The sequence below is a fragment of the Anastrepha ludens genome, chromosome 2 (assembly GCF_028408465.1).
Source record: "Anastrepha ludens isolate Willacy chromosome 2, idAnaLude1.1, whole genome shotgun sequence".
Taxonomy (NCBI): Eukaryota; Metazoa; Arthropoda; class Insecta; order Diptera; family Tephritidae; genus Anastrepha; species Anastrepha ludens.
Genome location: NC_071498.1, coordinates 152,418,604 through 152,430,512, shown reverse-complemented (window position 1 = coordinate 152,430,512; position 11,909 = coordinate 152,418,604).

Sequence of the window (11,909 nt, the reverse complement as noted above, 5' to 3'; positions counted from 1 at the left end):
CTAATACCCAGAAAAAAATTTCAGCTCTCTATCTTTACGGGAAGTATTTTTGGCCACCAGCCCCATATAAGCGCAACCAGTGTGCAGTGTTGCCTTTTTTTTTTTTTTTTTCTGTAATTTGGAATACTCATTCCCTTGTTCTACGCGAAAATAGCGTTCAGTTATATATGATTTCATAAATGCACTGTATTGAAGTGGAAGGCATGAGTTCAATTTGTTGATAAGGCCTTCATGCCAAACCTTGTCGAATGCTTGAAGCCCGCTGGGCATATGTTTTTCTCTTCCAACGATTTTTCTATTTCAGCTTTAATTCTATGCACCTGATCTATGGCAGAGTGTTTACAACGAAATCCAAACTGATGTGAGTATCAGATTGCGAAATTCAGTGATTGGTTTTAAGCGATTTAGAATGAGGTTTTCTAATATTGTAGTTTTTAAATTTGTGGCAACAAGGAGATGGCCGATATGAAGGAACAATATGTAGATTCTTTTCTGGTTTGGCAATCATAGTCATCTCCGCAACTTTCCACGGGCTTGGAACATGCTGGAGTCGGATCTTATTTACTAATCCTACTAGGCTTTCGTTGGGCAGTCGATTTAATACTTCCGCTGTGATTAAATCAAACCCAAGTGCCTTTTTGTCGTTTAGTTCCTTGATTTCTCTTTTCAGTACACTTATAGTTATATGTAGAATTAGAGTGGTTTCATGGTTTAAGGAGGAATATAAGTCATCGCATTGCTTCTCGTACGGTTGAGAGATGTTGGATAGATGCTTTGCAAATGTTATAACTTATATCTTCTCGCCCAGGTGTCATTTGCACTTTTCACCGGCGGAACGTGACTGTTTCGTCTTTTTAAATATTTTGTGCATTTTTAAAGAGAGTAGTTTTTTTTGGGTGGCCAAGTTTTGGATATAAAAAAGCACTAAAATGCCCATTTAAAGCAAAGAAAATAACCAATTTTTATTGAACTACTCAAAAAGATTTGTATGCGTGACGAATTGTCTTCACTGTGTGTGTTTTTTAACTAAATGTGTTATGGTTATGTAGAAAATACTGCATTGAAAAAAAGTTTTAAAAATCCATCCTGGTATTTAAAACTTATGTTAATAGGACTTTTTTTAAAAAGGCCGAAAAATATCTTTTTTGAATATTTGAGATTAAGTAACCAGATAACGTACTCCTTTGCAAAAAAAATCGCTGTGGTTTCTGCAGTTTTATCTGCTATTTGGTTTTTTTTTTTACTGTAAACCTATGGCTTTATTTCATATTCAGTAAATTTAAAGGATTTTAAAATTTATAAAAATGTTTTAAATGTTAAGAAGAGTTGGGAGAGGAAGGTCAAATAGTCTTGCATAACCTCATAAGGAGCAAAAAATGAGATTTGCACTTTTAAAACATAAAATTTTATAAGACTCAATAAATTTTCAACAGGACTGAAGTATTCCCAGCATAAGCTTTAAATAAAAGAGTGAACTTTTTTTATCCTTTTTTTGTTGGTTTTTATTTGTGCAATTTTTTTTTTAACTTCCAGTTTTGGTAGTTTTAAATTTAAAAAATACACGAACACCAAACTCAAAATTTCTCGCTTTTTGGGTATAAAAAAGCACGAAATTAATTGTGAAGAGCAAAGTGTTGCCCAGATGGCACAACTTGACCAGTGTAACGTCCCGCACTCTCTGATGAGCGCAATCTCGTTTCTACCATTCTTGATTGTACAAGTTTGGAAAGGCAAAGCGAATGATAACAGAGCTCTCGAGGGACGCCGCCTACACTGACTTATTTAATGATAAGCTATAAAATAAATGGAGTCTTTGTTTGAGGCGGAAAAGTTTAAATAAAAAAAAAACAAGAAACAGAAACATGTTTTAGTATGCATGAAATTTGCTGTTTTTTGACAGATACTTTTGTGGCAAATGTGTAAATCTCATTTCGGGCCGCCGTAACTGGCACTTATATGGGATAATCAGGAGGTCCATGTCAAGTGAACCAGGCTTTTTGAATATGATCTGGCTTTTTTCTTAAGACTGGGTTATTTGTATTTGTATGATATTTGAGTAGGCTTGAGTATATTAAACCTTTGCGGTCGTATTAAATTTGGACATACGTGTCGTACTAGTTGGAATTAATTTCTGTTGAAATAGCGCTAATACATGACTCGGTAAGATTATGAAGGCTAAACTAGATTTATTATTTCTTTAAATAAATAAAACAGAAAATTATTATAGTTCCTTGCTGTGGTGGCTGAGAGTAGGCATACTTCAGCAAAGGGTTAGAAAATAATCTAAAAAATGTAAAAAATTAATAATTTTGCGATTTATTTGGTGTTGAAAATGTTGGTATAGACTTTTCAGTCGTTTTGATAAAATATATTGTACTTTGAATAAAAAAAATTTGTTATTCAAAAAAAAAAAAACAAATTTATTGTAAAACAATTAAAAAAAAACTTTTTGTTAAAATTTTTTAGAAAAAAAATATTTTATTGAAAATTTTTTAGAAAAAAAATATTTTATTGAAAATTTTTTGAAAAAAAAATATTTTATTCTAAATTTTTTATGGGCAATTTTTTATGGAAAATTTTGTAGAAAAAAAAATTTTATTGAAAATTTTTTATGGGAAATTTTTTATGGAAAATTTTGTAGAAAAAAATTTTTTATAGAACATTTTTTAGAAAAAAAAAAATTTTTTATTGAAAACTTTTTAGAATTTTTTTTTGTCATTAAAAAAAAGCGATAATAATAACAACATTTTCAGAAAAATTAAAAACCATGTTCAAAATATTTACTTCTATCACTTGACATGGAATTGCTCTACACCCTTCGCAGTAAATCAGACTACATACCTATATTTCGCCAATAACGCGCCGACTGTTAGCTTCCAAGTGCTCAATTGCTACAGTTTTATCACCGTAAGCATGCGCCTTTATATAAGCTTAGAGAAAATAATATAAACTAATCAAACTGCTTAAACGAGTTGGCTGTTAGCATCTGTCTATAAAGCCGACTTGGGTTTTATCATCGCAACTTTCAACAAATTGAATAATTTTTCTGGTGAGAGAAAGACGGCAATCTAGTGACTGACATTAAGAGCATACTGAAATTATAGAGCGCATACTTCTCGAGATCCCTAAATAGTAAAACTAGCGCATATAATAGAGAATGTGAAGATCTCGATGTTCCAATCGTTGACGACGAGACTGTCGTTCCGCTACCCGACCAATACGAGGTGAGAATAATAATATAATAACGCAGCTAAAGAAAAACAAAGCCGCGGGAGACGACGGGCTGCCGGCTGAACTATTCAAACATGGCGGTGAAGAGCTGATTAGGTACTTGCATCAGCTACTCCGCAAAATATGATCGAATCGCCCAGCCGATAACTTTCAAATCGGCTGTCACAGAAAAAATATTTGCCAACTTAAATTTTAAAATTTTAAAACTTTTTTTGCCAACTAAAAAATTTAAATTTTCAACCACCAAAAAGCATCATTTATATATGAATGTACTTATACACTCAAGGACGATAAAATAGGCGTGCGATGTTTTGGCTAGCTTCAGCTATTTCACTTTTGTTTGCTTGCCATTTTCTTACATTTAAAAAACAAAAAATGTAGAACCTTGTTTGTATTGAAGAAAATGCAAAAAGAAAAAAATTATCAAAAATCAATGGCCATTTGTAGCCACTTGCGACTTGCACTTTATATACTAAAATTTAATGGACTATAAATAAAAGTGCGTACAGGTTTTGTTTGAAAAGTAATGAGCCTTATTTTTTTTAAGCAGTTTTATTAAACCTTTTGGCCTATACTTCACTTACACTTCTTTGTAAAATGCCGCGTTTACAGTGTTTCCTGGAGGTACAAATTCCTTGTGGACGATGACTCGAGAGACGAAAAAGATGATCAGCATGGTTTTGACCGTAGATTTCAACATGCGCGCCTTCTTGGGTCGCGGCGCCCGGCCTTTCTTGAACGACTTGTGCCACCGTTTTACCTGGGCACTGGACAGAGATTCCTCCCCGTAAGCCTCCTTGAGTAGCCTAGTGGTTTCGGTACTCGTTTTGTTTAGCTTTACGCAAAATTTGATCGAGTAACGTTGCTCCAACGATCACTGCATTTTCGAAACTGCAAAATCCTAACACACTTTTAAAACAGCTTTCACGCGCGGAGCGATGTTGTCGCACCGCTGTTGCCAGCGAACTGGAACCGGTTTCTAGTGGAAGGGCAAGGTCCAACGATCATTTTCCCCCACCAGCCGATTCGGTGGATCGCTTGGCAAACGCTTCACGCGTTTGTACTGTACTAAAAATTATTCTAAGTATTCTGATTAAAAAGCTTGAAATTTGGTTGAATTTTCATAATTTTTACCCAAAGTTTAAAAATTTATTAATTTTTATTATTTTTGTTGCATACTCAGTTAAACTTTTATACACAATGCCACTAAATAAATAAAAGGAGAAGGAGCTCGGTCAAACACCAAACGCGCCAATTCTTTATTTTATTTGAAATAAGTGAAAGCAGAATAGCCAAAACTGCTTATTAGGTCGCACACCTATATTATTGCCCATGAGTGCATATAAAAGGTGGCGCAAAATTAATCACCCTATCTGATATATTTTTTTTTGTTTTTGATTTTTTTTTTTAGTACAAATTATTCAAACCAAACTGCGATCTTTTTTTCTTGTTTTGTTGTTTTTTTAGTACAAATTATTCGAAACAAAATTTGATAATTTTTTTTAATGTTTTTTTTTTAGTACAAATTATTCAAAACAAACTGCGATCTTTTTTTCTTGTTTTGTTGCTTTTTTAGTACAAATTATTCGAAACAAAATTTTACCATTTTTTTATCTTTTTTTTTTTTAGTACAAATTATTCAAACATTGGATGATTAACTTTGTGCAACCTTATAGTAAACCTGCAATTTAATTTATATAATTTATTTCATATAAACCGCATTGAAAAATGTTGGTACCCGATTCGCTAAATTTTTACCAAATATCAATAAAATGAAGCGACAAACGCCCCCTCGCACTCCATAAGCGAAATATTCCGGTACATCTACTGCCGACTATAAATAAATATAATTTGGCCTCTACGTAAATCACCCATCTGGGTATTAGCGTCCAGCAAGAATACACTTCGGCATCATATTTTCCTATCCACATTCACAAAAGTTCATTGACATAAAGAATTCGATTCAATTAAGACGATTTGTATGCCGTTAAATAATATCAAGCATTATAAAGAAAATTATATGAGCCATGCAATTTGTTACAGAACGCACACCCACCCACCCCTGCTACTCACGAAGCAGCTATGCGCCGCGTACATACCTACAATCAACTGCAACAAATCGTCTGACTCAGCTGCAAAATTTCACCGATATAAATCATATGGAAATTAGTTGCTGTCAGACGACATTCAATTCGAGTGGAAAAGAAAAACAAAAGGACATAAATATGAAAAAGAACATTTCGCTTTGCGCATCATCCCTCTCCCGCCACTCCTGCCTCTCCACCATCGCAACAACTTATTGGCCTTTTCGTTGATTGTGAGTGAAGATATTGTTGAAAACAGACAAACCACTTCATTCAATTCGAAGCGCTTCAACGCTCGGCCACTTGACCAATATTCAAAATTTCACAATCGCCAAGTGGAATGACGACGTCTTCTATAGCTGCTTTACCTTCTTCTGCTTTTAAGCAGCATTCATTGCCTTGAGTGCAGGGCAAATCAGGAAAGCAATTTCTTAGCACTCAGCATCTTCACAGTTAGTTATAAGACGGTCGGTTGGTCCGACGGTCGTCTGAACGGAACGGTTCATAACCTTTTTGTGGTCCGTGGACCGTGGAGCATAGCTGTATAGCGTATAATTCATTCATTTTACCCAACTGTCAAATTTCATATTCAAAGGATTTTTGCATGTAAATTGATGAAAATTTTTGGAAATGTACATGTTTGTGTATGTGGGTGTGAGTGTGTGTGTGAAGAAAATCTGCAAGAGTTGCTTTCTAGTTGCTTTGCTCTTTTGGAATTGTGGCGAATAGCAAAATTTAATTCAATTCGATTTTTTTGCACGTCCCTTTTCTTGCCAACACAATAAGCGTACTTGTCCCAGCTGGGTCTGGGAAAAAAACAAAATAAAATAAGCCGCAAAGCAAAACAACTGCAAAAAGGCCAATCGACCTTTTGCGCAAAAATTTGCTGCTTGTTGCTTGCAATGGCACATGAAATAATTTTCTGGTAGAGTTTTTGTTTCCCTTTTTATTTACTTCCACTTTGTTTGGCCACATAACAAACGCCCATTGAGCCACTGTATGGCTGGTGGTTGCGTGTTTTTGTTTTTTTTGTCTGTATTGCTATTCTTTTATCCTGCCAGCGATTAGCTTAAGAAAACTTGGCACAAATTGAGGAATATTTTACAAAACAACAAAGCACAAAAAAAAAAAAAAACAATACAAAAATACAAAAACCAAGGTTCACTTATTTCTTTGTATTTTTAGGACGTAATTTTTTATTTAAATATGATTATTGCTTGACATTTGAGTTTAGTATGCAATTTTTTTATTGAAATTATATTTACATAACTTTTAACTATAAAATACAATAAGCTCATAGCTGTGGCTACTGTGGCCTGAAGCTAAAATTTTCTATTTCAATTTTTCTATTACTCGCTGAAATACCCCAAATATTTATTTTTCTCAGCTTTGCTAACAGATTTTTATATTAATGAAAAAAAAAGCACGAAAATATTTGTTAAAAGCAATTTTTACATATTTAATGTTTCATTGCTAAGTAAAATATTGCTAAATTTAAATATAAAGGCTCTTTCAAAAGACGCGCCTAGATGCGGTTTTACAATAAAAATTGTATGCATTTTCATTCTTTCAGATTTCGCTATTTCTATTCAAAATAGGGATTTTAACAGTTATATGTTGAAGTTACATCATTCGACTGTGCACCATGTAAAATCTGTCACAGACAGTCGACCCACAAACATCTAATCGTTCAAAGGCAAAATCCGCCGTACAGTCGATCATGAATGCCTAATTGTTGTTAGCTTCGGTATGTCAATGTTGAAGATGTAATATTCTCAACAGAAATCCCAGCACTTGGTCTGCCAGTTCTTTTTTCTATTCTCAACAGAACCAGTTTTCTTATTTTCAATAACCTTTGAATTGTCCACTCATTCGGATGATTATTTCCACCACAAAAATCTCGAATTTTGCGATATCTTGTCCTTCAAGGTCAACCATTTCCATTTTAAGTTTCAATAAATTTAAAGCGCTCTTCCATCCTTTAAAATTATGCATCTGTCTACTTGCCAAATGTCGAAGATGGCATAAAAAGAGGTGCGGTCTAGAAATTATTTACTACTATCATCTAGGCGTCACTATTGCAGGACCCTTCATTAGCAGCTTTTTTAATCTGTAGCAGCATCGATTATAATCTGATTGTCGTCCTGATTATTTTTTTAATATAATATAATATTTTTTTAAATTCATTAACTCAAACATCTGCTTTATATCAGATATCAGTCACATATCAATACCAAATTTCCCAATGAAACATAAATCATATGACTACTAATCAGCTTGTTCACCTTATAGGGTGATTCAGATGTAATTGCGATCTTTGGCAGCAGTTACCTACTTATAATATGTACATTTTTTTTATTTTCAGTCTTCGATAAACTTAGTCATGGAGTGATACACAGTGGAATAACGCTAAAACGTGTTTCAAAGGCGTTTCCCCATATAACGAGCGCGAAAAAAAAATTGTGAAAAATCAACGCGCATCTTAAGGGGGTAGTATGGTTAATTCGGTGTAAAACAAGCATATTTTTCGAAATTTTTTTTGTCGACACAGTTGATTTATTCAAAATTTTAAAATTACTTCATTATAAAGTCATATTTAAAGAATATTGTGTGAAATTTTCATTGATTTTTATGAAGAAATGAGTTGGTGGCAGCGAAACTTCGCTGACGTCTCATAAAAAAGTTTTATTGCGGTGTCCCTCAGAACTCATTACTGGATCAACTAAAATCAAAAAACCAAATTGATTTCATCAGCTAATAAAGTTTCGCAGGTAACAACGTCGAATTTTTTTTTTTTTTTTTTTTTTTTTTAATTTTTTAAAGCGCTTTGAAGTCAAAACACCGATTTTTCATAAAAAAAAATTGAAAACTTTGTTGTTTTAAAATATGACAAAATTTAAAAAAAAAAAAACTCGACGTCATTACCTCGTGAATAAAGTAAAGAAACAAAAAAACCAAATTTGAAAAGAATCGGTGCAGTAGATATGAATCTACAGTGGACACCGACCGTAAAAAAGGCAAGTGTGAGAAAAACGCGTTTAAAGATTTGTGATGCGTGAAATCCGGTTGGAGAGGTAGATACTTAATCCTTTGTGTCTTTGTCAATTTTACTCTAATGCACTTCAAACTTTCACACAATAATCTTAAGATGTTATAGAATAATTTAAAAGAAAAAATAAAAAAATAATAATTTAGAAAAAAAAAAAAAATACCATACTACCCCCTTAAGCCACTTCGAACCTGCACAGTATTACACCAAATTGAGTGGGCTCAAAAACTGCATACGCAGATTTTTTTCTAAAAACTCCCACTAAAAAGTTTGAAGTTCTGATAAAAATATAACTTTTCACACATTTTTTGACATTCGACTTCTTTTTCCGTGGGTGTGTGGAAGGTATGGTCTATGCCAATAAGTCCGCGATTATTCTAGAGCTAAACAACAAAGTCACAAGTGTCACAAATGCTATCCGAACCATGACAAAAAGTCAGGCAAATTGATATGCTGCATCCTGTGTTGCCAGAGTAGTCGCGAATAGCAATTAACTCTGGCGGCGAGATGGCATAACGAGGAAATGAAAGATTTCCGGGATCAGTAGAGTTGAGATGATTAATTTTGACTTTAAAATGAATCAGTTTTAATGAATTCTGTGTCTTATAATATCCATATATTTGCTTTAAATCACTAAGGGAGAAATAACTGCGAAAAGCTAAATTTGCGCCGACTAGCTGGTACTCCCATCAGAGAAATTTGCCGATCGGAAAAGGTTAAGAGATATTTTTTGTTTCATACGATAACATAAATATTATGGACTAAAAAATATGATGAATTAAAAAAAATATCATTTCGGCAAATTTTTTTCAATAAAGCGCAGATTATAAACGGCAAATTAAAATCACCGTTTGGGATGGTTATTGGATTGCTGTAGATTTTTGAATATTTTAATACATCCCAATTTCGTTTCAGTGAGAAACTACCCAATTTGTAAATGTGTAATCTCACACTAAACTTCTGACGATATTGCTTTTGCAGCTGGCAAACTCAACAAAAAAGAAAAAAATTTGAATATTAAAAAAAATTTAAATATTAAAAAAGCCTTAATAAAACTAAAAAACATGCAAAACATTCAACAAAACTAAACACTAAACAAAAAAAAAAAAAAACAAAAAAAAAAAAACAAAAAAAAAAAACAAAAAAAAAAACAAAAAAGATATATAAAAAAACCAAAAAATATTAAAAAAAAAATATAAAAAAACCAAAAAAAAATATATGAAAAAACCCAAAAAAATATAAAAAAAACAAAAAAAAAATATATATATGAAAAAAATATATATGAAAAAAATATATATAAAAAAAAAATATAAAAAAAAACAAAAAAAAATATATAAAAAAAAATATATATATATATAAAAAAAACAAAAATATAAAAAAAAAAACAAAAAAAAATATAAAAAAAAACAAAAAAAAATTTAAAAAAAAACCAAAAAATAATTAAAAAAAAAACAAAAAAAATATATATATAAAAAAAACAAAAAAAATATAAAAAAAACAAAAAAATAAATAAAAAAAAACAAAAAAAAATATAAAAAAAGAACAAACAAAAATATATAAAAAAACAGTTGCTCAACAATCTTGATGGATCATCCTGTATTAGATACAATTTTTCAAGCCAACACTAAATTAACCCCTTGTGATGCCTGCCTGATTTCTTTGGATTCAATGTTTTTGTTTTTGTCAATCCTGGTATTATAATCGAGTGACATAAAATAAGTATTTTTTTGTTTTTGGATTTCAGATTACTTTTACTACTCAATCCTAATGACATAAAGAAAGTATTTTTTAGATCACATTTTTTTTACCCAGACGTGATACTATTTTCGAGTGACATAAAATTTTTTTTTTTTTTTTTTTTTGGATTTAAATTTTTTTTTACTCAATTCTGATATTATATTCGAAGACATAAGAAACATTTTTTTTGCAATTTTTTTTACTCAATCCTGATATTTTATTCAAATGACATAAAGAAGTATTTTTTGTTTTTTTTTTTTTTGGTTTGGATTTCATTTCTTTTTTTACTCAATTCTGATATTATATTCGAAGACATAATGGAAATTTTTTCTCTCAATTCTTTTTTACTTAATCCTGATATTTTATTCAAATGACATAAAGTAGTTTTTTTTCTTGGAAATTTATGTTTTGTTATTCAATCCTGATTTTGGTCTCATGTTTTTTGGACTAAATTTTTTTATTTTTTCTCAATCCTGGTATTATAATCGAATGATATAAATAATTATTTTTTTTTTTTTTTGGATTTTAGATTATTTTTTTACTCAATCCAGATATTATTTTCGCATAACATAAAGTTTTTTTTTGGGAGTTTGGATTTCACTTTTTATTTTACGACATAATTGACATAATTTAAGTATGTTTTTTTTTATTTCAGATTTTTTTTACGCATAACATAAAGGAAGTATTTTTTTAAACTTTTTTTAATCACTCCTGATTTTATATACGAACGGCATAAATTAAGTATTTTTTTTTTATTTTTTTTTTTACTCAAATTAAAATTGCTAAAAGCTCATGAATTGCACAATACTAATTTTTTTATTTCAATTATTTTCTTATTTATTTCGTCTACTTCGAAAAATCACTCTACCCAATTTGTGCATTCCAGTCATGTATCCTTTTGCAAGCAGCAAAGAACCTCTTGATATTTAAATTGTTACGTCTGTCAAAAAACAAAAACACAAGAAAACAAAACAAGGAATAAAAATAAAATTATAAGCAACTTCAGAAAACTTTATCTTTTGCGTTTCATTTGTTTTTAATTCTTTTTATCAACAACCTCTTAGAAACATCAAACGCATTTGCCTTTTGTCCACTTTTCGCTTACTTTTTTTTTTTGTTTCTTGGCTATTTTAGAAAATTTATCGAGCGTGCACGCAAAGACCGGCAAAAAAACATACAGAAAACTTTGAAGTAACAACAAATATAACAACAACAATAAATACCAGCTAGCTGACGCACGTGCGCGCCATAAAGTATCCTTTTCGTACTTTTCTCGTAGCGCCATCGTCGTTCGTCTTTTGTGGCTGTCAAAAATTGTCCCTTTACATGCGCGCTTCGCAATTCTGACCACTTTCAACTTTTGTTTTTTTTTTGTTTGCTGACTGCTCCTCTTGAACTCCTCTCGCAATTGTTCCGATCGACTTGACTACAATACTTGGCATTCCTTTTGTTTTCCCCCCTATTCATGCCACTGCCAGTGCCATCGCTTTGGGTTGTTGTTGGCTTTCTTTGTTGCCAAAGTTGTATGCCAACCAAAAAAACCACTAATTGCCGCTCTTGCTTTTGGCTACTGATATACGCACAAGCGCTACTGTGCCGCCACTTGGTTTCTTCTGTGTTGCTGTTGTTTTTGCTGCACGCGCATATGGTTGTTGTTGGCGCTCACTTATGTTGTAAGATCATTAATTTAAATTTATGGTTTTGGTGGCAATCAAATGACACTCACAACATCGCCCTTTATGTGTAGCACTCACATACATACAATATATATGAGCGCATGTGTGTGTGTGTGTGAATCTGCCAGTGTA